The sequence below is a fragment of the Triturus cristatus genome, chromosome 8 (genome assembly GCF_964204655.1).
Source record: "Triturus cristatus chromosome 8, aTriCri1.1, whole genome shotgun sequence".
In the NCBI taxonomy this organism is placed as follows: domain Eukaryota; kingdom Metazoa; phylum Chordata; class Amphibia; order Caudata; family Salamandridae; genus Triturus; species Triturus cristatus.
Window position 1 is genome coordinate 1,328,178,009 of NC_140591.1, and position 24,019 is coordinate 1,328,202,027.

The window sequence follows — 24,019 nt, forward strand, 5'->3', positions numbered from 1 at the left end:
GTCAAATGGAAATAAAAAGAGACCTAAATCAAGAAAACTGATGATGGAACAACTTAATGTACCACTCAAATCTATGAGTACGTCTTTTATTTTTATCAAAGGTGTTAAAAGAGGTGGCTAAAAAACATCAGACAATACATAATACATAGAGACACTAACATTTCTTTGACATATAAAGACAGTGACAATTGTCTTTGACATCAGTGGTTATTACTCGAAGATTTGATGCCTATGGGTAGTTATCCAACTTTCGGATAAATATACAAGTCTGGGTAATGATAGAAATAAAGAAACATAGACAATAGTCACAGACAATAATAATGTTACAAAACATGAAAACAATATATGTCAGTTTCTAACCACACTGCAACATGAACAGTAAGATCACTAATAAACAGTCAGCAACACATAATGTGGTGAAGGTTCATGAAGTTATCGACGTGCGTTTCGGCGAGCATACCACCTTCGTCAGGAAACCACATTAAAATATTAACGAGTGTAACAAAATTAATCAGGCATCTTCTGCTTACTTTGGGAGTTTTGGAACGTGGGGATCCAGTGAAATATGGAGGCCATCTCCCTCAACATGCCATCAATTAAGTACTACATTTACAGCTTTAGGCACGTCACTTACAAATCATCGACATCATGCGTTTAAGTCTAATTAGTTTAACTGAAGCCAACAGACCCTTCAACATTAAAGTGCTTGATGCGCGGCTCCCTTGGCTAGGTTTGACGGCTCCCCAGGGAGCCACGGCGCACAGTTTGGGAACCACTGCCTTAGGGTAAAGGGTTGGAAGGTATTCAAACTGGCAAAGGAACTTTTTCCTAGGTGTCCAGTCAGAACGTCGGCATGAATATCATAATACTCAAGTATCAGCCGTCTATTTGATTAGGGATCAGCCCCACAATCCTCCATTCAGCCCGACAATTGAAGTATTTGGCTTACATTATCATTTGTCATTCGCATATCTCTCTAAGGCAGCTCAGTGAGGCCATTCATCTCCTGGCGCCTTTAGTTTTCCAGATAATATTTTAATGTGGTTTCCTGACGAAGACGGTATGCTCGCCGAAACATGCGTCAATAACTTTATGAACCTTCACCACATTATGTGTCGCTGACTGTTTATTAGTGATCTTACTGTTTATGTTGCAATGTGGCTAGAAACTGACATATATTGATTTCATGTTTTGTAACATTATTATTGTCTGTGACTATTGTCTATGTTTCTGCATTCCTATCGTTACCCAGACTTGTAAATTCATCCGAAAGTTGGATTACTACCCATAGGCATCAAATCTTCGATTAATAACCATTAATATCAAAGAAAATTATCAATGTCTTTATATGTCAAAGAAATGTTATTGTCTCTATGTATTATGTATTGTCTGACATTTTCTAGCCACCTCTTTTAACACTTTTGATTAAAAAAAAAAAGACGTATTCATAGATTTGAGTGGTACATTAAGTTGTTCCATCATCAGTTTTCTTGATTTAGGTCTCTTTTTATTTCCATTTGACCTTACGTTTGCCTAGTGATTTTGATTGACAATTGTTATTTTCCCTGTCCTAGGAAATTTCTATTGATTACAGGGGGTCCTTATTGTTTGCACTGTAACACCACAAAAATACTCCATACAGGGTTAGAAAAATAGATTATATAGATTATATTTTTTAGAGTAAAACAAGACCAAAACAACAAATATCCAATAAGTAGAACCGGAGTTATGAATTTTAAAAGAATGAATCAAAAGGTAGTGCTTTAAAGCAATTAGTTCTTAGGGGTTACTTGAGGTCATCTGGACCAGGAGTTCAGGGCGACCGTGACAGAGGGCAGGCTGGCTACAGGACTCACGCAGACCCCACTGAAAAAGTACCTCTCTCTTCCTGCCCAGGAAGAGCTATCAGAATGCAGATGAGATCTCTGTCACACCCTCGCTTCCTTTGTTTGTGGCTGTCTAGAGGGAATGCACAAAGTGTAGCTGTCACCCACCCCAGGTGTGTATTGGAGAGAGGCTGCAGGCACACAGAGCAGAAAGAGCAGAGAAATGCCCACTTTCTAAAATTGGCATTTCTAAAATAGTGAGGTTTAATTCAACTTTATCATTAAATAGGTTTTATCATTACCATTCCAAAGCTATTAAAACATGATGCAGCTACTGCTTTCTGATCAGGAATTACAGCTTAAAAGTGTTTTAAAACTTAGTAGTACATTCCCTACTTTTTATCTACACAGCACCCTGCCCTGTGGGCTACCGAGGGCCTATCTTACAAGAGACTTATGTGTAAAAAAAGAAGAGTTTGTGGCTTGGCAAGCAGTTTTAAATGCCAAGTTGAAGTGGCAGCCAACTGCACACACAGGCCCTGCAATGGACACATTTAAAATGCTACGTATGTGTGTGTGGCACAATCAGTGCTGCAAGCGCACTAGTAGCATTTAGGTTACAGGCCCTGAGTATATGGTATACCACTTTACAAGGGACTTACAAGTAAACTAAATATGCCCATTGTGTATACATTAATGTTACCATGTTTAGTGGAGAAGCCCCTGCACTTTAGCACCAGTCAGCAGTGGTAAAGTGCTCAGAGTCCTAAGGACAACAAAAAGATACAGCAAAAAGAGGAAGTAAGCAAGCAAAGGTTTTGGAGGAAGACCACCTGAAGGATGACAGGTCTAACAGCTATGGTTCATCTACAGGCGGCTGGCTTCACTACATAAGCAAAAGCATTAATTTTACTTGCACACCACTCTGTTAAAAGTCAGGTTAAAGCAACTTCAAATTACCAGTTCCTGTTAACACCTTTATATACTAGGGTGTCATCACAGGGTTCCATAGTAATGAAGATATTTATTGAAAGTTGCATATTGACTCATCTTTATAAACCAGCTTTGCTATACTTATTCACCCTAGAGACAACAAGCACAAACCATCAAACTAACAAATATGTATGTCCAAATTTACACGTTGAAGCCACACCCTTTCAACTATGTGAAGAACATCTCACTAAAGAGGGACATCTATTAACCACTGGAAATACTTCAGCTCTGTAAAAAGACAGTAGCAGCGGGTAATTAGAGCAGGTGAGGGGCAGGCAGGCCACACATACATACTGACACTCACCCATCTACATGCACACTCACTCATACCCAGACATTCGCAACCATACACAAAAACACCCAACATTCACAAGCACATCCATACATGCTCACACCCGTTCACAGCAAGCATGCACTAATACACATATATTCATAGATACACACACACATGCATCCACCAAACAATTTAAAAAACTTACCTGACCACAGCGGTGATCTTCCAAGGAAAGCCTTGTGGTTCCTGGAGGTTTGGGCATGCTGCCTCCTTTCGTTGGCACGCCGTTACTCATCACAGAGTGGGATTGGATCAGTGAGAGTTGCTAACCCCACCCCACTCTGTGAAGAGCGTCACTGATGGCCATTTGGCCCTGGGCAATTCAGGGTTTAAAACGGAAGAGCCCGGGTCCGAGTCTATCAGTGACACACCACCCTGCCATGAGTGGGAGGACCTCCAAACACATTGCTGAGCTAAGTAGGTCATGCTCACATGACTGTGTAATCCTAAGCCCAGCAAAGTGTAGCTCAGATAGCTAGGCACCTGCGAATTTAGCAAATGTATAGTGCCTGGCTCCCTGACCTGAACATGCAGAGCTCAGCCTGACAGACGCTCTTCATGTTTGCAAAAAGGTGGGCTGGGCGGGCCCCTCCGCCCGTGAGGACGGGCTGCCTAGTGAAAGACTTTTCATGCTGCTGCATCTGACTCAGCGAAGACAACTAGTAACCACTTAAAGTACTGCAGCTTTGTGAAGGATTTAATCAGCTGGATCTGACTAAAGATGAACATCTACTAACTACCTGAAGTTCTGCACCTTTGTGAAAGCCTTTTGAAGTGGTTGTATCTGGAACGAGAGGGGCATCTAGTAATGACTTGCGGTATTGCACCTTTGTGAAGAAATTAAGCAACTGGGCCTGTCTCAAGAGGGACAGATGACGAGTAATGTCTTGCAGTAATGCAGCATTGTTAAAGACTTATCAAGCAGCTGCTTTTGACTCAAATGGGACAGATAGTAATGACTTCAAGTAACTCAGCTATGCAAATTTGGAAATGCTTGATTTGGATGAGTTTAACAACAGTGAGGAATTGTACCTACCCCGTTGGTCATCTGCATATGCCTCTATAGAATGACGCTGCACCATGATAAGTATTCGCTATTTGCACATCACATCATGACAATTCTTTTTCTTTTCTTTTTCCTTTGTTGATGCTGCACAGCATTGGGGAAAAAATATTTTGCTTTTTATCAATGCTGTACAGTATCACCAACAAACCTTGGCAAAGTCATTAGGTCCCAAACGTTGGACATATTGGCTTTGCCAATGTTTGTTCTTTTTATCACAATCAAGTGAATCGATGTAGGTGATTTGCTATTTGACATAGCTGGGCAATCTGATTATGTGGGCCATTGCAGTGCCAATTCCAGTATTGCGACCTTTTATAAAGGGCTCTTTCCCAATATGCCACGAAACTCAGAACACCGCGGAGCGTAGCAGTTGCTGAGCTTTGATCTCATGATCTCATTGTATACAAATAGCAGGTATCAGGCTCTTGTATGGTTCTCTAGAACCATGCGTCAAATTGTTATGTTTTTTATTTAGCAATGGACAAACATTCCTCATCAAGGCAGGTAGAGATAATGTCTGACTGATTCTGTATGTCGGTGTCTAGAGGAGAGACCTCCTTCAGAATGTTAGTGGTTAACAGAATGTCAATCACCTTTGGAGAAATTACTGTTTATGGGGGATGTATGATGTTACATCGCATTCCGTTGTAATGCATACCTTTACCACGCAAGCGTTACAACACAAATGCCATCACAACGCAAACTTTTTCCACTCATTTTATATCAATCTAATATGCCTTTACCATGAATCCATTACAGTGAATCTTGTTGTAAAAGCATGCATGTTAAAGGCATATGCATAGCATGTTTCCCTGACCCATACACTAAACCCTAATACTGGTCCCTGGTGCACCCCAACCCCTGGCCCCCAACCCTTCTAAAAAGTACCTTTCCACTGCCCTAAGCCCTACAACCCTACACCTGCATGGCCCCTAGGCCCCTTCCCCTTCCCCTTCCCCAAATCCTAAACCCTACCCCTATGCAACCCCACCTGGCCCCCAGCCCGTCCCCTAAACCCTAAAACACTACCCCTGCACCCCCATCTCCCAACCCTTCTCTTACCCTAAACCCTGAATCACCACCCGTGCACACCCCCGTTCCCCAGCCCTTCTTTAATTTAAATCCCTTAAATAGTACCCCCCACCCCAGCCCCAATCCCCCTTACCTCTCTTCTCATGCAGCCGTGGTGCACGTCTTTGTAAAGAAGCGGAAGAGTCTCTGTGTTTCCTCTAACAATGTGGATTGCCTACCAATGAAGCTGTTTCCAGGCATATGCCCTTACCTATTACACATATGCCTTTACCATACATACCTTTACTACGTAATTCGTTGTAAAGGCATGCGTGGTAAAAGCATATGTGTAGTAAAAAAATACGTAGTAAAGAGTACACATTGTAATCGAGCATGCATTGTAACCCATGCGTTGTAATGGCATGCATGGAAACAGTCGTGTTGTAATGGCTATTTCCCGTCTATGGGCATTAAGATGTCTCTTGCTTGAAGACATAACTATAAGGTTTTCATTTGCCGGGGTGTGACTACTTGTGCACTTTGTGAAACAAGTTTGTATCTGATGCCATGTGCACAAGAGATGTTATAGGTAATAAACATGGGTTATTGGACACTGATATTTGATTCAGGAACTCCCAGTGCCCTTGAATGGCTCCGTGCACGTACAGCAGGCTGATTCTGGAGGTGAAGCATGGTTTACCGTGCAGGGCAGTGGCTCTCAGTAGTACATCAAGTGAAATGGCACTGGGACCACATTTATGGCAGTTTTTGCTACCAAACCAGGGGATGGGGACATTTCCCACACGTGCAATAGGGACAACGGTGCCTTTGCTACACTGCTATTAAAATGTCGACTTTCAAGCTTGGTGTTGTTGTTCTACACTTTTCCATTCAAAGGATTGTTATTTTCTAAATTTTCCAAACTTAAAGAGTCAGGTGTTGGCTTTTGAGTACCAAGAGAAATGCATAATTGTGCCATGAAAATGTATATGTTTGTACTTAATGTTTATATAAATCCTTGCAAGACGAGAACATTCCTAGCATGGTCTAGTGAGTCAAAGGGCTCCTTTTGTACTATATTACTTCCTCTAACTATCATAGGAGAAAAATGTATCCATGCAGATGAGTCCCTGCAACTGGAAAACTACCATCAGCTCTATTTGGACTTTGACATGGCCATCATTATCAGCAGGTTTACAAAATGACTTCATGGCCCTCTAGTGTGTCACTCCACACAGGGTTGGACTGGTCTATAGGGCAAGCTAACACACAAAAGAAGATGGTAGGAAAGCTTGCAATAAGTCTAACCAATGGCAAACACTTGGAGTAACATTCCAAACCTTCATTCTTTGGCGCACCATGACACTTCAGTTTTAACCTCACCATATGCAAACCAGTCTTGATCCTGCTTTGATGGGAACAGTCCAGTCCAAACTGCATGTGCAGATTCTTCCAGAACCGGAACATAAGCAAGCCAAGACTGGTTTTGCCCTGTTTGGGACTCTTCAGTCAGGTGTTGCTAGGTTCCAGTAGCACAGTGAGCACGGGATCCACGTCTGGACATATATCTGCCGCACATTGGGCATTGCACTGAAGTATGCAGAAGAGCATTGGATGGATTGCTTGACTTATCCTGAGCCGCTGGTAGCTAGTTGGGCTGCATCCTTGTCCATCGTTATTTTGCATTCAATGCCACCTCAGTTTGAAATTAGACATATGCAAATAAGTCTTGACCCTGCTTTAAAAGGAACAGTCCAGCCTGAACTGCCTGGCAATGTCTTTCCTGAACTGAAACACAAGCAATCCAAGACCAGTTACATCCTGATTGGGGCTCGTCAGTTCGGTGCAGCCAGGGTCAGACTTGCCCCTAGGGCAAGCAGGCAGTGCCTGATGGGCTGGTCTGCCTGAACAGTGTGTGGGCTTTGTTTTTGTTAGTTTTGGGTCTATTTTATGGCTAGGTGGGCTGGTTTTCACTGTTGATTTTCCTGGTATTGCTACAAATATTTCCTGCAGCAAACACAAAAGCTTCAGTCCCCCATACCTTGCAAAATACTCATTCAGTGTTTCTTACACATAGATCTATCTTTCTACTATATTTGGTGTAATTCCATGTAGCCGTTTGGGCTCATGCACTCTTCAAACATTTCAGTAGAATTTGCATGGGGAAATTGTGTGTTTGGCACGCCAATTTTTCCATGCCCCTCCCCCACTTGAAGGATCATCCCAACAGGAAGTGGATGATCTTGTTTTTGGAAAGTATTGTGAAGTTATTAGCAAACCAAAAAATGCTCTTCCTCTGGTTTGGTATTTTATGTACATATATAGACATATGCAAAATGTTAATGTTGTCACTGACATATTCACCTAACTATAAAGCTACCTTAACCTTTGGTTTTTTTCAGTAACTATATATATGCAAAAACTGCTTATTTTTTTTAAAAAATAGGATTATTTGGCCTGCTGGGTCCCTCTGGCTACTCCCCATGGGGCCTAGAGAGGCACCCTTATGTTTTTTTTATTCACTACTTCAGGACAGGGGACTAAGTCTCTGAGTCCTGTAATGGCTTCCAGCAACATTTATCTAATGTTGCTGGCAGCTAATCAGAATGCTCACTCCCGCAGGCGTCTGACCCAACCGTACAAATATACAAATATATTGACCCTTATTTTCTCAAAAACTACTGATGGATTTACACTAAATCACAAAAAGCGCAATCTGCGGGCAAGATCTAGCTTCCTGGCAAATTTGGTGTAATTCCATTCAGTGGTTTTTGCTGTAGCCCTGCCTAAAGAAGTCTATGGAAAATGCATGAGGATTTTGTGTTGTGGGACACTCCTTCTGACCTTTATTCTGCCTCTTTCTGATCGTTTCTCGCCTTTATTTTGCCTCTTTCTGCTCATTCTTGGCCTTTATTTTTCCTCTTTCTGCTCATATCTCGCCTGTATTTTGCCTCTTTCCGCTCTTTTCTCACCTTTGTTTTGCATCTCTCTGCTCGTTGCTGACCTTTATTTTGGCTCTTTCTGCTCATTTATCACCTTTATTTTGCCTCTTGGTGCTGGTTTCTGAACTCTATTTTGCCTCTTTCTGCTAGTTTCTCACCTTTATTTTGCCTCTTCCTGCTCATTTATAACCTTTATTTTTCCTCTTTCTGCTCGTTTATCACCTTTATTTTGTCTCGTTCTGCTCATTTCTGACCTTTATTCTGCCTCGTTATGCTCCCTTCTGACCTTTATTCTGCCTCTTTATGCTCATTTCTCATCTTTATTTTGCCTCTTTCTGCTTGTTGCTGACCTTTATTCTGCCTCTTTCTGCTCATTTCTCACCTTTATTTTGCCTCTTTCTGTTGGTTGCTGACCTTTATTTTGCTCTTTTCTGCTCGTTGTTGCCTTTATTCCGCCTCTTTCTGCTTGTTTTTGTCCTTTATTTTGCCTCTTTCTGCTCTTTTCCACAGGACCCTGGGGGGAGTCTCAAGGCCCCCCAGTCCCAGCCTTCTCCCCACCTTCTGTGGGAGCCGGCATTGCTGCTGCATGGAAGGAGCATCTGGAGAGGCAGCTCCCTCCGTACAGAAGCAATTGTTTCCTCTCTTTCCCTGTCCAAGTGATGAAACCTCCGGTTCCAGCGGGTAGGAGCAGTTTGACAGCTTCCACCCACTGGAACCGGAGTGTTTGGCAGGAGCTGTCAATGCTCCCACCAAGCAAAAGCAAATAGCTATGTCCCAGGGGTGGGCATCCAGAGACATAGCAGGAGCCGGCCCTGGGGGGGTGGCAGTCCCCAGGGCCATCTATGGCTCCAGGAGGGGGACTGCGTGGCCCACCTACTTCTGTTTGCATGGGTCGCTGTGGGAAGGTGGTGGTCCTTGAGGCCGAGAAGGGCCCGGGAGAGGGCCACGTGGCCTGTCTCTTTTAAAAAATAAATAAATAAAGCCCCGGGGAGGTGGTGGTCCCTGGGGAATGGGGGGGTCCGTGCAGCCCCTGCTCAATATTTAACTTAGCCCTGAGGAGGTGGTTATCCCCGTGGATCGGGGGTTCATGCAGCCCCCCCTAGTCAATTTGCTTATTGTCCCAGGGAGGTGATGGCCCCCTGGGATCGGGTAGGTCTACGCGCTGCCCTAAGTCAATTCATTTATAGCCCCGGGAGTTGGTGGTCCCCGGGATCGGGGGTCTTCAAGGGTCCCCAAATCAATGTCATTATAGCCCTGGGGAGGTGGTGGTCCCTGGGGCAAGGAGGTGTATGAGCGACCCCCCCATAGTTCATAAAATTAAGTCCCAATTGGAGGTGATGTCCCCAGGGCATAGGAAAGTCCAAGGAGGGGGACACCGTGCGCTCCCTCCTTTTTAAAAACAAAAGCCTGCATGCCCCCGGGACCTGGCCCACCCAAAGGGCTATAATGTAAACAAGCTTAGGAGAGCATGCTTGTTTTTTTATTTTGCTGCAGTTGACAGCTCTATCACGTTCCCACAAAAAAGTGCTTTTTGGCCCTGTCGGAGTCACAGGCGGACCACAGTTAGGAGATAAGGGTATTCCTACCCTGCCCCTTTTTATTATCTTTTTTACATTTTTTGTAGGACTAAGCTAAAGTCAAGCCTCAAGATCCCCGCCAACACTTCCTGGCTGGAGTGTTAGCAGCCACTGTCGAATCCTCAGGAGATCCGCGCCCCTAAGTATATAAAATTGTTTTTTTTTTTTATATCTCAAAAGCTACTGAATGGATTTACACCAAATAACAAAAAGGGTTCTTTCTGGACCAAGATCTACATTTCTGCCAAACTTGGTGTAATGCCGTCCAGCGGTTTGGGCTGCAGTCGTGTCTCAACCCCCCCCCCCCTACCTTTTTCTCAGACTTCCCTCAACGGATTGCCCGAAACTTTCAATGCACAAGAAGAAGCACACTTTTGGGGAGAAATTTTGTGAAGATTCATCATCCGGCGCCAAAGATATAGGCACATCATTTAAAATAATGCTTTCAAATTATCCAACATGAACAGTTTTTTTTGTACGTCATTTATCCTTGACCCTAATTAATTTCAGTCATATTTTTGTCCTTCTTCAGGGAAAAATTCCTTCAAATCGTTTGTGTTTGTATCACAGTGTTGTATTTGTTCCTTCGCCCTTTGGCTTGTCAGGTGTGTGGGTCTGAAGAAAGGCACTAGCTATGGATATGAATATGGAGAATGAAATTAAGTGAGTGAGAAGCCTAAGGAAGAACAAACGGATTTCTATAGGAATATGTTAGTGTGTTTTAATACACTTAGCCTCGCTTTTTAAATTAGGCGCTTGCCTAAATGCACGGGTGTGCGTACTGTTAGCAGTTCATAGGTTGTACTCCTCGGTAACACAACATACAATACTCCTACCATATTATACTATACAATAACAGGCCATGACATACCACGCATACCAACCTATACAATAACAGAACAGAACAAAACATATTAAACAATAACAAACCATACCATAACATAGCACACCATACTATAAAATAACAGGCGACACCATCCAATACAATGACCGTCCATAGCATATCACACCATATTATACCATACCATACAATAACACACTATACTTTAACATACAATACGATAACAAACCGTGCCATACTATAACAAGACAGGCCAAACCATACCACACTGCACAATGACAGGCCATATCATATTATACTGACCTATCAAGTCACCCTCACCTCCCTTTACCTCTTCCCACAACTGACCTCGTAAGTCATTCTCACCTCTACCCACCCCATAACATTCAAGTCACCCTAACCTTCCTTGACTTCTACCCATCCATGAGCACTAAAGTCGCCCTCACCTCAGTTTACCTATACCCACCCCAGAATCCTCAAGTCACCCACACCTCCACTTAACTCTACCCACACCAGAGCCCCCAAGTCACACTCACCTCCCTTTACATCTGCCCACCTTTAAGCCCTCAAGTCATCCTCACCTCCCTTTACCTCTTCCCACCCCTGAACCCTCAAGCCACACACTCCTCCCTTTACATGAACCCTCATGTTAACCTCACCTCCCTTTACCTCTACCCACCCCTTAACTCTTAAGACACCCTCACATCCCTTTACATCTCTCCAGCCCTCAACCCTAAAGTCAGACTCACCATCCTTCACCTTTACCCACCCCTAAATCCTAAACACACTCTTACCTCCCTTTACCTCTATCCATCCCTAAACCCTAAAATCATTTTTTTGTTAAGAAAACGTACCTAAGTGGTAAGGTGCTGCATGGTGAAGGAACAAATACTTACTTGTGTAGAATTTACGTGGTAAAGAATGCTTGGTAAAGGTCCTGTGTGATAAAGGCTGCAACGTAAAGGCTGCTTCTCCTCAGGCAGGACCCAAATGGTTTGGGAGCACCGTTTCATACCCTTCAGTATGTTTGGGGTACACCTCTTCGCCTCTTTGACAGTTTGCTACCTCCCTTCCCCTCACCCAAACCCTGTTCTTTAAGTCTTGCATGAGACAACGTATGCACTTCACCTGTGAGACATTTTGTTTACTTAGGGGACTAAGAGCCCGCCCATTGTTTACCATTGTTTGGCTTCAACTCTCATTTCTTTGCTTCTCTTTGGTCACCAAGTGCCGGCTTCACTTACTCTCTGTGTGTTTGTCCCCACCCTGGTGCATGGCTCAAGTACTGCTTCCCTTGCCCAGTGTCCTTACACTGCTCACTCATTTTACTTACAACCCCTTTGCCCTTCTCCCATTTCCACCCACCCCTGTTCATTGCTTGCCCCCCTCCTGTTCTGCCAGAAAAGAAATCACCCAAAAATCACGCCAAGGGGTGTCAAAATGCTACAAAATGCCTCCTGCATTGTGGACTGCCCTGCCGAACATCCTCCTCCAGCATTGTTGCCTATCCGGTCCATCGCTTATTTATTTATTTATTTATTTATTTATTTAATGATTTTTATATGGCGCTGGCTAGACCCGAAGGTATCAGAGTGCTTTACATGAGGTTCCACAAAGTTACAAAAATTACATCAAGAAACAGGTTACATCAGATTACTAGTAAAACATTTAAAGAGTATAGAAAATGAGATAAATGGAGCGTAGAAGGGTAAGGGGGTAGCGTGAAGGGGTAGGAGGGAGATACAACGGCGAGACGAGGGAAAGTCTGCCCCAAGTCTGGCTGGGTAGGTGATGGCCTAGGTGGAAGTTCACGGCACATCTCCTATTTAGTTATCAGGTAGCTCAACCGGGCATCGGCCAAATAGCAAGGTCCCTTCCCTGTTGTTGCTTAAACCCGTCCACTCCCACGCCCTTCCTCTTCATTGCATGTCTCCTCCTGTCCTGCCAGAAACTACACTACTAAAGACGTGACACGCAAGCTACAGCGGGTACAGAACTCCGCTGCCAGATTGCTCTGCCGGGTTCCCAGAACAGCTTCTATCTCTGGCTCCCTGAGTGACCTCCATTGGCTCAGGGTTGAAAACCAGATCAAGTTTAAAGCTCTGAGCTATATGTTTAGAATTAAGCTTGGCACGGCTCCCCTATATTTGCAAAACTTAGCTCACCCCTATCTGCCTTCACGCAATCTTCGGTCTACTACTCAGGTTAAACCTGGCTCCCTGAGTGACCTCCATTGGCTCAGGGTTGAAAACCAGATCAAGTTTAAAGCTCTGAGCTATATGTTTAGAATTAAGCTTGGCACGCACGGCTCCCCTATATTTGCAAAACTTAGCTCACCCCTATCTGCCTTCACGCAATCTTCGATCTACTACTCAGGTTAAATTCCAGTTGCCTAGGATTAGATTATCCAATATGGGCGGCCGCTCCTTCACCTACTTGGGCCCTGTCTTGTGGAATGCTCTTCCCTTGTCTCTTCGCACCCAAACTAACTTTACACTCTTGCGTAAGTCACTTAAAACCTGGCTTTTCATTCAGTTAGTTGCTGTTCTCTTCTATTTTGCTGTTCTGGCGGGCGCCGGGAAACCCTTTTTGGGTAGCTGTTGTGCCTTATATATAAATTTAAAAATAATAATAATAATAATAATAAAAAAACTAAAAACACCCAGAGGTGATGCCAACTGGTGTCAAGAAGATACAAAGATTCAAATCTCACTAAGCTCCCTCCTCTGCATGGCCTTTTTGGTGCTGTCTACATGCAGGGCCAAACCAGCAAACTTCAGTAACTCGTGATTCATTTTTTTTGTGAAGACAGAAAATAATCCCATGCTAAGAAAACATATCACTGCCCCTCGCGGTCAGAGCTGGCCATGTCATAGCACTTCTTTTTTTTCTAACTTTCACCCATGCTGCACAGTAGTGCTGCTGTACAATATGGCTAAAATAAATTGGCAAAGCCAATAGTTCTCCTCTAGTCCAGACCTATTGGCTTTGCCAATGCTGGTTCTTTCTTTTCCACCCTGTTCCCTTCTGTCTTCTTCAGTTTATGATTATATCAATTGTGTTCTTTCGACCCATTTTTTTTACAAGGTTTCCTCTCATTTCCCCCTTTTTACGTCACTGTGATCCCCCTTGTTCAATATTTTTCCTATTTAATAAGTCCATTTTTTCAAAGTTTTGAATATTTTCTGTGAAGTATCACTGTAGAATTATCAAATTTCTTAATGATCATTTTTCAGTGGTTAGGGGACAGTAATAATTTGAGAAGAGCATAATTCTTTCTTACATATAATGATAAGTAGTCTTCATGAGACATTGCTCCATAGGCACTATAATATTTCCATTACCAGTAAATTTTCAATAGCCTTAGGGTATTGTGCCCTTATTCAGTAAACACTGTAGCAGTGCTTAAGCAGGAGTCCGATCCTATGTAGGGTTCATCTCTGTTGACCTGTGGGAGAGATAAAGAAGTCTTTACTCCTCCAACTTGTATTCAACTGCCTCCCTCCCAGTTGTGTCCTACTCAGCACTAAAGCAAGTATAGTGAACTCGATACATGTCCTTGCACCAAGGATTACAACTGACTAGGGACTTACCTCTGGAAGAGATATAGAGGTTTTCAGTCCTGCTGCCTGGATTACACTGCCTCCTGTCTGAATTATCCTGCCTCCTGTCTGAATTATCCTGCCTCCTGTCTGGATTATACTGCCTCCTGTCTGGATTACACTGCCTCCTGTCTGGATTACACTGCATCCTGTCTGAATTATCCTGCCCCCTGTCTGGATTACACTGCCTCCTGTCTGAATTATCCTGCCTCCTGTCTGGATTATACTGCCTCCTGTCTGGATTATACTGCCTCCTGTCTGGATTGCATAAAGTACACAAACCTGAGCCGTTGGGAGATTCAGTGCCTCCCCAATCTCTTTAGTGGCCAACCAAAACTAGAACTGACTAGACATACAAGAAAAAAGGGGAAACGTGAGAACAAAATATGTGAAATGGTAAAAAGAGTATGAACCCAACACTAGGTCTCCACTGTAGGATTGGTAAAGTTACCTGATTGGAATATGGAGCAGTCCAGAACTGGATTGAGCCCCATGGAGAATCATAAGGAAGAAAATAGAGAACAAAAGAGCATGGGGAAAAGACAAAAGAGCAGGGGGAGAGAGCAGTAGCACAAATAGTAAAGTTGAAACAAGGGATCTCAAGGAATGATCAATAAAACAACAATTGTGCTCTACGCAGCTGATATTCAGGGGTTGCATCTCCATGCAGCCCCAGGCTTTTACAGGTGCTAGTTCCCCACACCCTTACATGGCCAACCCTTCAAGTACTACTGGTAACGGTGAGTTTGCAAGTGTCAGTCGGTGCGATCTTGAGGTTGAGACCTCAAATTGCCTAATGCCACTCATGAGTACCCACACCTCCACCTGCTCCCACTGCCGTCCACTAATATAGGTCTACCTGAGAGAGATGGTGGGCTTCAGTAAATCCTATCAGGTGGCTATTAGTGCTTCCGTCTAGTGCTTGCTTTAATTGTCTGTTTCAACCTCCATGTTTGTCATGGCTCCTCCTCATTTAAATAGCACTTCAGCTACCTTTCTCTCTCTGTGGGACATTGTAGGGACCTAGTCTAAGGCCTGGAACACAGGACCATCATGGTACTCCGGTGTTTTGGGCCGTGACTCGGCTTCCTGTCATCCCAATGCACACCACCTGCATGCTCACAGAAACAGATCTATCTGCAGCATTTTAGGAGCGACTAAATGGCATGCATGAGATAAGATGAAGGGCAGCAGTGTGTGTGGTTTTTTGAGGGAGAAAAAGGCTGCAGTTGTTTTGTAAGTTGTCTGTACTAACAAATCCTTGCTATGGCTACTCTCTGTATTTGGAGATTTAGAATGTGTCAGGATATCCCATAAGTCGTTCTTTTATATTTCTCAATCGAGGCCCTTGGAGCTTGACGTGTCACAGGTTATCCAGGCATTTATTGATTTTGGGTAGGCTTCCAGCTCTTTCTCCAGCGGGATGTTGATTTTAGTGTCATGAAACCACATTTGGAAGTTCACCACATGCTGTCCTAACTATTGTCCTTATGTGGCGCATATGGCACATTTAGGTGTTAAAATGCAGACTAAGTCTTCCTTAGGTACTGTTCCCTACACATGTATGATTCCACCCTCACAGTGCATGCTGAATGCTCCAGTAGAAGATTGGATTGGCTTGGATTGGATCCACTGGAGAACAGTTAAGATACTCCTGCAAACTCTTTCAATCTGTTTATTTGTACTGCATTATCCACAGTGCCACATCTCATTGAGAGACTGATAAGTTTCAGGATAACTTGCTGACCTTCATGAAGGATGTTGAGGAGCTTGTCTCTAATGTACACAGCAGTTGTTTTGGTATCTCTTGAGTTGTTCCATGTTTTCGCTTACTATGGCTTGTCAGACACTGTTTTTCACATGCAGGAAACTGTCATCTGGAATAACTTTCCAGTGAAATTAAAATAAATTGACAATCATATTAACTTCAGGAAACAGATAAAGACCTAACTATGGTCTAAAGAAAATTGGGAGAATAGCAGTGTTTAACCCATGCAAATAAGTTATATTGTGCAGTTTAGCGCTGCGGCGTCCTTGTGGGTTTTTTGTGCTGAAAAAGTAAATTGGTACAATATAACAGCATTGCTTCCTTTCTATAGCAGAGTGCAGTTATGAGTTGCATAAAGTGTTCCTGGTTTGGGTATTCCAATTCTCTGTCAAGCTCATTCATTAGTTGGTTGTGATCCACTGTGTTCCTCAAATGCAGTGGAGTGGATTCTGAACTCCACAATCCTTTCAGTGGTTGATAGAGTAGGGCAATTCTCTCTTAACTTTCTTTGCCTGGTCCATGCTGTGTTTACATTTTGTATCTCAGTTTACCATGCACTAGTGTATTTCCTATATGAATATCTGGAATTCCTTATCCTGCAATGCTATCTGCTTGTTGTTAAGCTGAGAACAGGCCCATGAGTGGAGTGTCTTTCTCTGTTTTTGCTTCAAACCTCCTTTGCAACTTCTCATAACAGTATTACTTTCAACTCTCAGAGGAAGGAGGCTGCAATGTGCTCAAATCTTATTTTGGCCTGTGGATGATATCAAAACGATACCATAAACAAGTCTTAGCAGGTTGTACTCACTTACTTGTAAGGGCACACAGAGGACAAAGGTGGTTCAGCCACTGACTTAGAGTACTGCAATGCTAAAGCTTTTGCATCATTTAGAATAGAAGGATATGTATAAGTTTCAAACATAAATGAAGATTGAATAGGAGATAATGTGAGTGTTATAGAGTTTAGGCTGCTTTGGACACCAGTCAGTGCTTAATTTATGACGATAGTTCCAGATGGGGCTCCCCGGCATTAGTGTAACAATAGCCCCCGCAACCCCCGCTGAGCGGAGGGGCCCGAACTCCAGTGGGCCACCTCTGGCACTGTGCATGGGCGGTGGCTGAGAACTCCTGACTGGGTCCGGAGCGTGGGGTGCCCCATCAATGTACTTTGCGGGGGGAGGGGGCTCAAGTTTTGTACTTATTTTTCCTGTACGGACTTTGACCAAGAGAAAGAAAAAACACAAAAGAGGAAAGAAGCAGGAAGAAATTGGCAGAACAACTGTGACCAATAGAAAAAGCAGGGATGAAATAGTACTACCAAGAGCAAGATAAAAGGGTGGGGTGTGTCTAGTGGGGGAATAAAGTGGTCTGAAGTGGAATCAAGACTACCAAACTCAGTATTTGGCACCCGGATCTTCTATGTTGCCGGCCACGAGATTCTGAGCAAATTTTAGGCCCCAGCACTTTTTTTTAACAAATTAAGCACTGGCACTAGTGTTCTAAAAAGCGTCCATTTTGAAATGATTTGACCACCCAACGTATGCAGGAGAGGGAGATGCTTTACAATACCAGAGGGTTAGCCTTTGACTTATACATTCACAAACATAAATTCGCATCTCTTATTGCCTCTTTTAGACTTTCTGTATCCATTAAATTATTACTAGAAGGCTTAAAATCAGCATTCTATATAAACATACCGAGGAATCCATGAGTGCCTATTGGTAAACTCCGAAGTGATGTTTATGACCCTTAAATGTATGCACATTTTGTTTTGATAACATGTGAAAAACAGATGCTGCTATTACTCAGTTCAACATAATCAATTTGCTGAACTCCGGGAGGATGGAAGGTTGGGCTGACCTGACCGAGATTCGAACTCGTGACCTGCCGCTGACCACTCTGTGATAGTGGTATATTGTCAAGTCAATGCAGACCTGTTGTGCGCGCCTTTTTTGGGTATTAGGAGAATCGAGACGACGGTTTGCTACCAGGTTGTCAGTAGGATTAAAGGCTCAAGAGTGACCACTAATCAGACAGCGGGATCCCTGCTAGCACTGTGGGGCCGGTGCCGAGCACATACCTCGTGGTTTGGGCCCGCAGCTCAGCTGACTGGAATGCGGCGCGGCGTTGGCGCGTGTTCACAGGAGTAACCTGATAGGGCGGCCGCCTGTCAGCATCCGAGGCCCCGCAGCTGCTCTGTACATCCATTAAGGGCATGAAAGGCGTTTTTGAACATGCGGTTGACGTTAAACGGGCGAGAGGGTGTTGACATGGTCTTTGTAAATAAACGACGGCTAAAGCTTTCATTTCTGCTTTTTTAACAGATGTATGAAGATTCCACAATTCTTCGGAACACGTGAGTCACCATTTATTCTTATTTAGAAAGCATAAGCAGGTTATGACTGGAACCCCTCTACTAAACAACAAAGTGACTGTTCTTATTATAACAATGCAATTTAGTGTGTGGGCGCATACGGCAAACTATTAATAATGAACAAGGTTCAGCCCAAAAAAATATGAAAATTCAGCCGTCATACGACTACTAAATGCCGGGATTTTTAATTGCTTTTCCTTTACAGATCATGTCAAGTAAAATATCTATAACTTTCCTACATTTCTGTGGGCATGTCCGCTTTCTCTATTTCTTCTGTGGATTTCGAAGCATGGGGTTGGGAATAATGTTCTAAACATGGGAGACAGTTTTGCATGAGAAGAAATCCCTTCCCACACACTGAAAATAAATGGGGTGATTAGAGCACTTTTATGTGCAAAGTGCACCACTTACACCTACTTGTTTAGATGTTAGTTTAAAAATGTAGTTAGTGTGTGGAAAAGCAATGCAAACTTAAGCAATGCATGTGAATAATAAAAAGGTAGGGCTTTGTGGGACTTCCCAACCTTTGCAATGGCCACTCCCATGAAAATGCCGATGATCCAAAAACTGGGAATTGTAGCTCACCCCTCCAAATTTTCACTGTCATATTTACAGTCTATGGAATGGGAAGGTCTGCAGTGCCCGAATCTGTCAATCATAATATTGGAATTGTGGACAGAAATGGCATTTACAAATGGAAAGTGTTTTGTGCTTCATCCCCAACATTTATATCTATATTAGATCTGATATATAATTATTGCTTTAGTCACTAACCTGTTATGGCTGTTTAGCCTAAAATTAGGAGCAGACTTTTATTCACAAAGCCAGCAGATCAAATAACCTTGTCTCAAGCAAACATTTCTCCAGAGAGGAGGCAATTGTACACCAGAAATGGAAAGCCTTTTGTGCACCAAAAGAGAGATTTGGTCACTTCTAATATTGTCCAATGTTGACCATTTGACCAACCTGCGCTTGTGTTCTCCTGCCTACCATTTTTAATTCCTCCAGATAACATTCCAGTACTCAAAGAACACCTATTTCGGCACAACATTTTGAAAAGTTAGGTGCTACAGACTCACTGACATGCAGTTCCTGTTTAGTTACATTTCTTTATGATGGACAGAATGCGAATAACTCAAGAAATATAAATAACAGGTGAAAATGAGGAATTTGCCTGCACTGATGAAAGTCGCCTAATACACGATTTTGTTCTGGGCACCGTAGAAATAAATTTGAACACAATACACTAGTGTTCATTAAAATCACCAACACTGTTCTAATTTTAGGAGAATTAACTGTGATGGGATATTATACAAAAACTGCATTTATGTAATTTGCAACATTATTTGCAAATCAAGTCAATTTGACCACGACTAGCCGATTGACAACTATAGCAGATGTGTGTTTTTTTGTGGCGATTTCAGAATTCAGGGACTGGGAAATATGAGGTTAGATTCACAAACTAGGCAAAGACATTAACTGAGAGAAGAATAGTCGTGGGTTTGACGACTGCACAAGATGTGGGAGCTTTGAATATTGAAGAGGGAATATCAAGGTATAAGAATATGCAGGAACGAAAAATATTGGAAGATAAGTAAAGCATACCTTTTCCATAACTAGCTCCACTTATATGCACCTTGACAATATATATCTTTTCAAGGTATATAGATGTGTAGTTAGGAACAGTAAATCTATACTTCCTATATATGTACTTATCTTATAATATTTTGTCCCGATATTCTTGTACCAACATATTCATATCTTTGATATTCAGTAGTACAATCTGCACAAGCAACTTTACTACCCATATGGACTTCAGATGGAAAAAGAGGGCAACAGTGGAGGTACCCCTTATGCATACTGAATCCAAGAGAAAACAGAAGTACACTGCCCTGGTAACATGTGGAGAAACCGTAAAAGAGTTCATGCTAAATTTAGAACCTACATTGTTATGGAATGCAAGGGACTGGAATTATTATTTTTTTAAACTGTCAAAATACATGTTGTAGGTTTGTAAATGCAGCGTCGGCACTCATTCGAAAGACTCTGAGGATGATATGCTTCACTATTTGCACAATCTACCATGCTAATGTGCGTAAGTTAATCAGTCAGTCATTGCATCTTTATTTCGGCAAAATGCCATAAAAAGCATGTAACACATAACATGAATAACATTCAATATAAAAAACAGGAATTGGGAAAAAGCTAATTCTCGTTTAGAACAAGACCTCAATTAAAATGGACAAGTTCATAACAGTAAGTTAAAAAAAACTATTGGTGTTTCAGCAACACCCCAAATGGGCAATCACAGTGTAGTATATTGTTTACTTATGTCCGTGTGGCAACCATACAAACTGCTTAAAACCAACTCCATGAATCATATATTTACTATATCAATAAGGTGTATGCTTGATGTAGAATTTGAGAGAAACTCAATAAAATACGTTTTAAATAAAATGTCCCTTGCAACATTAATTGTTATCCATAAACAATTTAAACTATAAAAGTATATCTGCTGCTCTTCTGATGGCCTTAGTGGTATACTTTGGCTTTTCATCCCTTGGATTAATCAGTTGTGTAATTTTCGCACAACACCTAGGACTTTATTTAGAGTTTGGCGGATGGCATGCTTTGCCAAAACGTGGAGGGTATCCTGTCTGTCGTACTACAAGTGACATAGGTTATGGTACCCTTATAATGTGGCGGACGGGATATTTGCTATGTTTGTGACAGAATATCTCATCTGCCTAACTCTAAATAAGGCCCTTAGTCAATGTCAACAAACATAATTTTAGAACAGTGGCTCCACAGTGATCGGTACCTATATATGACGCATTATAGGGTATAATGTCCATCTTTGTTTCTGTCATTGTAGTAGGCCTGCATGGCATTCTAAAGGGAAAAAGGGGTTTGTATGCACTGTATGGGAATTGTGTAAATTTCTTGCTTAGACCTCAAAGGGCTGTGCAGCACTGGTAACCTATGGATTGTGCCATCCATAGGTTAAATGAGCCAAACAGGCTTGCTATACCACTCCGAGAATACGTATAAGTCAATAGGGCGCTTAATTGTAAGTTGTTGTCACCTTAATGTGGCTACTCAGGTCACAGAAAAAGGCAATTCGACATCCTGAACCAGGACAAGTGAATTTTTAAATAATAAAGTGCTCTTATGACAAACAAATTAATATGCGCCAGTATGGAGAAATCTCAGTTATCATAAGTTCAGGGTTTGATGAGGGAAAGAGGAGGGAAGATATAAAGAAGAGAAGCTAAATGTGAAAATGTGCTTTCTGCTTAATTTACTCATTCAGACGGCAGTAGATTTAAAAAAATTTTTACATTAGGACTTTGTGAAACGAGTCATCTACATGCAACAGAATGCTTTTCTATGAAGCATATTTGTAAACAAAGTAAATTACATTACTATATAAAATGGAAGATCAAAGTATCGATATTATTAATGTATTCAATATTTGTATTTCTAAACATTCTTCAAGGTATGATTAATTATTATGTCTGAAATTTTTAAAACCGATTTTAAATGAAGTATAGGAAGGTCATGATGTCTTCTCAAAATTTCAAATTATTTACCCTTGTGCCTTTGGCATTTTGGAAGTATTTTGTAAAGGTAACAACACTTAAACGTTGTTGTCAGCATATACTTAAGTGCAGTGGTGGCTGGTGACATTTGAAAGTGATGGGGCGTAAAAGGGGGAGTGAGTGCCCTCTGGCAAGTCAGCGTAGCGAGCAAGCCCAACCTTCATAAAGCTTCCTCGTCTGACTGCACTGCAAGCTACTGCAATGCTGTAGTTGTGGTGAAAGATGGTGGAAAATGCGCACGAAGACTCTCTCTTTGATGAAGAGACTAAACACGAAGAGTCTAACTTCGATGAAGAGTACACCTCAACAGCAGTCTTCCGTCAGCAAAAACTTGCAGAAACTCTGCATGGGTTTATAATAAATCCATCCAGTGACTACCAACTGCTCTACAGCCAGTGAGTGACCACAATCAAAAACAGTAAAACACTCAACTAGTAATCAATCTGTCAACTCACACTCAGACTCACTGTTTATTTATTTATTTATTTTTGTGTTTTATAGAGCGCAAACTTGACCCGTTAGGGTATCAGAGCACTTTACAGGGATCATAGAAGTGTACAGTAGGCATGGAATCACAAAGTACAAAAGATAAAGAGGGCGCGGGGTGATGGATACATAAGGGATAGAGGACACATATGTACAGATTACATTTATGATTACTCAAGATAAGGCCCCAGGATTCTTGGTGAGGTAGCTCGATACTCAGATGGGAGGCGCTAGTCAGTAGTTGATCAGGGTCTCTGTGTTGGTAGGAGGCAACATTTCGGAGAGGAATTTACCCATAAGGAAAGTTTTGGCCTCCTTTTTGAAACGTGCCAGAGAAGGGATTCTTCTGATGGCGGGCAGGAGAGAGTTCCATATTCTTGGAGCAGCCCCAGAGAAAGCCTGATTGAAAGGTTTTTTTTGGAAACGTGCAGGTTGGAGTAAGAGGTCTTTGGCAGACCGGGAGTTTCTGATTCTGCCAGATACCACAAGTTTCTGTGCAAGATAAGAAGGGGAGTTTGCGTATAAAGCCTTGTGTGTGATGCAGGCCAGTTTAAATTATATTTTGGCCTCAAGGGAAAGCCAATTCAAAGCTTTCAAGTGTGGAGAGATATGGTCGAATTTTCTTGAGCTTGTAAGAAGTCTGGCGGCAGCGTTGAGGCAGGCTTCTAAAGGTGCCAGGGAGATTTTGGGTAAACCGAAAGAGTGGAACAGCCATACTCCAGACTGGAGATTACTAGCGCTTGGACTGCACTTTTTAGATCGACAGCATCGAGGAAGGGTTTCAGTTTCCTAAGGTAGCTCAAGTGGAACCTGGCTGATTTGGCCATCGATTTGATGTGGTCCCGCATGTTCAAATTGCTGTCCAGATTTATTCCCAGCGATTTTGCTGAGTCCACGATGGTCGGTGGGCAATCTAAGGCTGTGATAGCCTTGATCCATATCTGCATCTCAGGATTGGTTTTTGGAGGGGAGATTAGGAGAAATTCTGTTTTCTTTGCGTTGAGTTTGAGTTGATTGGAGGTGAGCCAATGGACGGTTGATTTCAGGGCCTCATTCAGGGAGAGAATCTCCTCAAGAGATGAGGTTTTGATGTAGAGCTGAGTGTCGTCAGCATACACATGGTAGGAGATATTCGCTGTGCGAAGTACTTCGGCAAGTGGTTCAAGGTAAAGGTTGAAGAGGGTAGGGGAAAGGGTTGATCCTTGAGGGTCTCCGATCGTGACCGGAGAGGGAGCAGATAGGTTGCCATTGATTAGGAATCGCTGCGATCCGTTTTGGAGGAAGGATCTAAACCATTCTAGAACAGAGCCATCCAAACCCATCCTGAGTTTGAGGCGTTCAAGAAGTTTTTCGTGGTTGACTGCATCGAAGGCCGAGGATAGATCTAGGAGGATTAGAAGGCAAGTTTTCCCTTGGTCAAGGGCTTGGAGGGCATCGTCAACGATGTGGAGCATGGTCGTTTCAGTACTGTGCCCAGGTCTGAATCCAGATTGGAAGTCATCGAGAAGGTGGAAGTTGATGTGTTTGCTGAGTTGCTGTTGTACACACTTCTCCAACACCTTAGCTAAGAGGGGGATGTTGGAAATAGGTCTGAAGT

General features: G+C 42.6%; 1 long non-coding RNA gene across 3 annotated transcripts in view; it reads left to right on the forward strand.

The window, feature by feature from the left end:
- Positions 1-24,019, forward strand: part of LOC146805748 (uncharacterized) — a 912,995-nt gene that overhangs the window by 29,271 nt on the left and 859,705 nt on the right. For 2 of the 3 annotated variants that reach the window (XR_014967901.1, XR_014967902.1), the window contains exon 2: positions 18,285-18,316. This is a non-coding gene — a long non-coding RNA (uncharacterized LOC146805748). Of the gene's footprint in view, positions 1-18,162; positions 18,317-24,019 lie in introns of those variants that run through there. The other variant, XR_014967898.1, reaches the window with a different exon arrangement.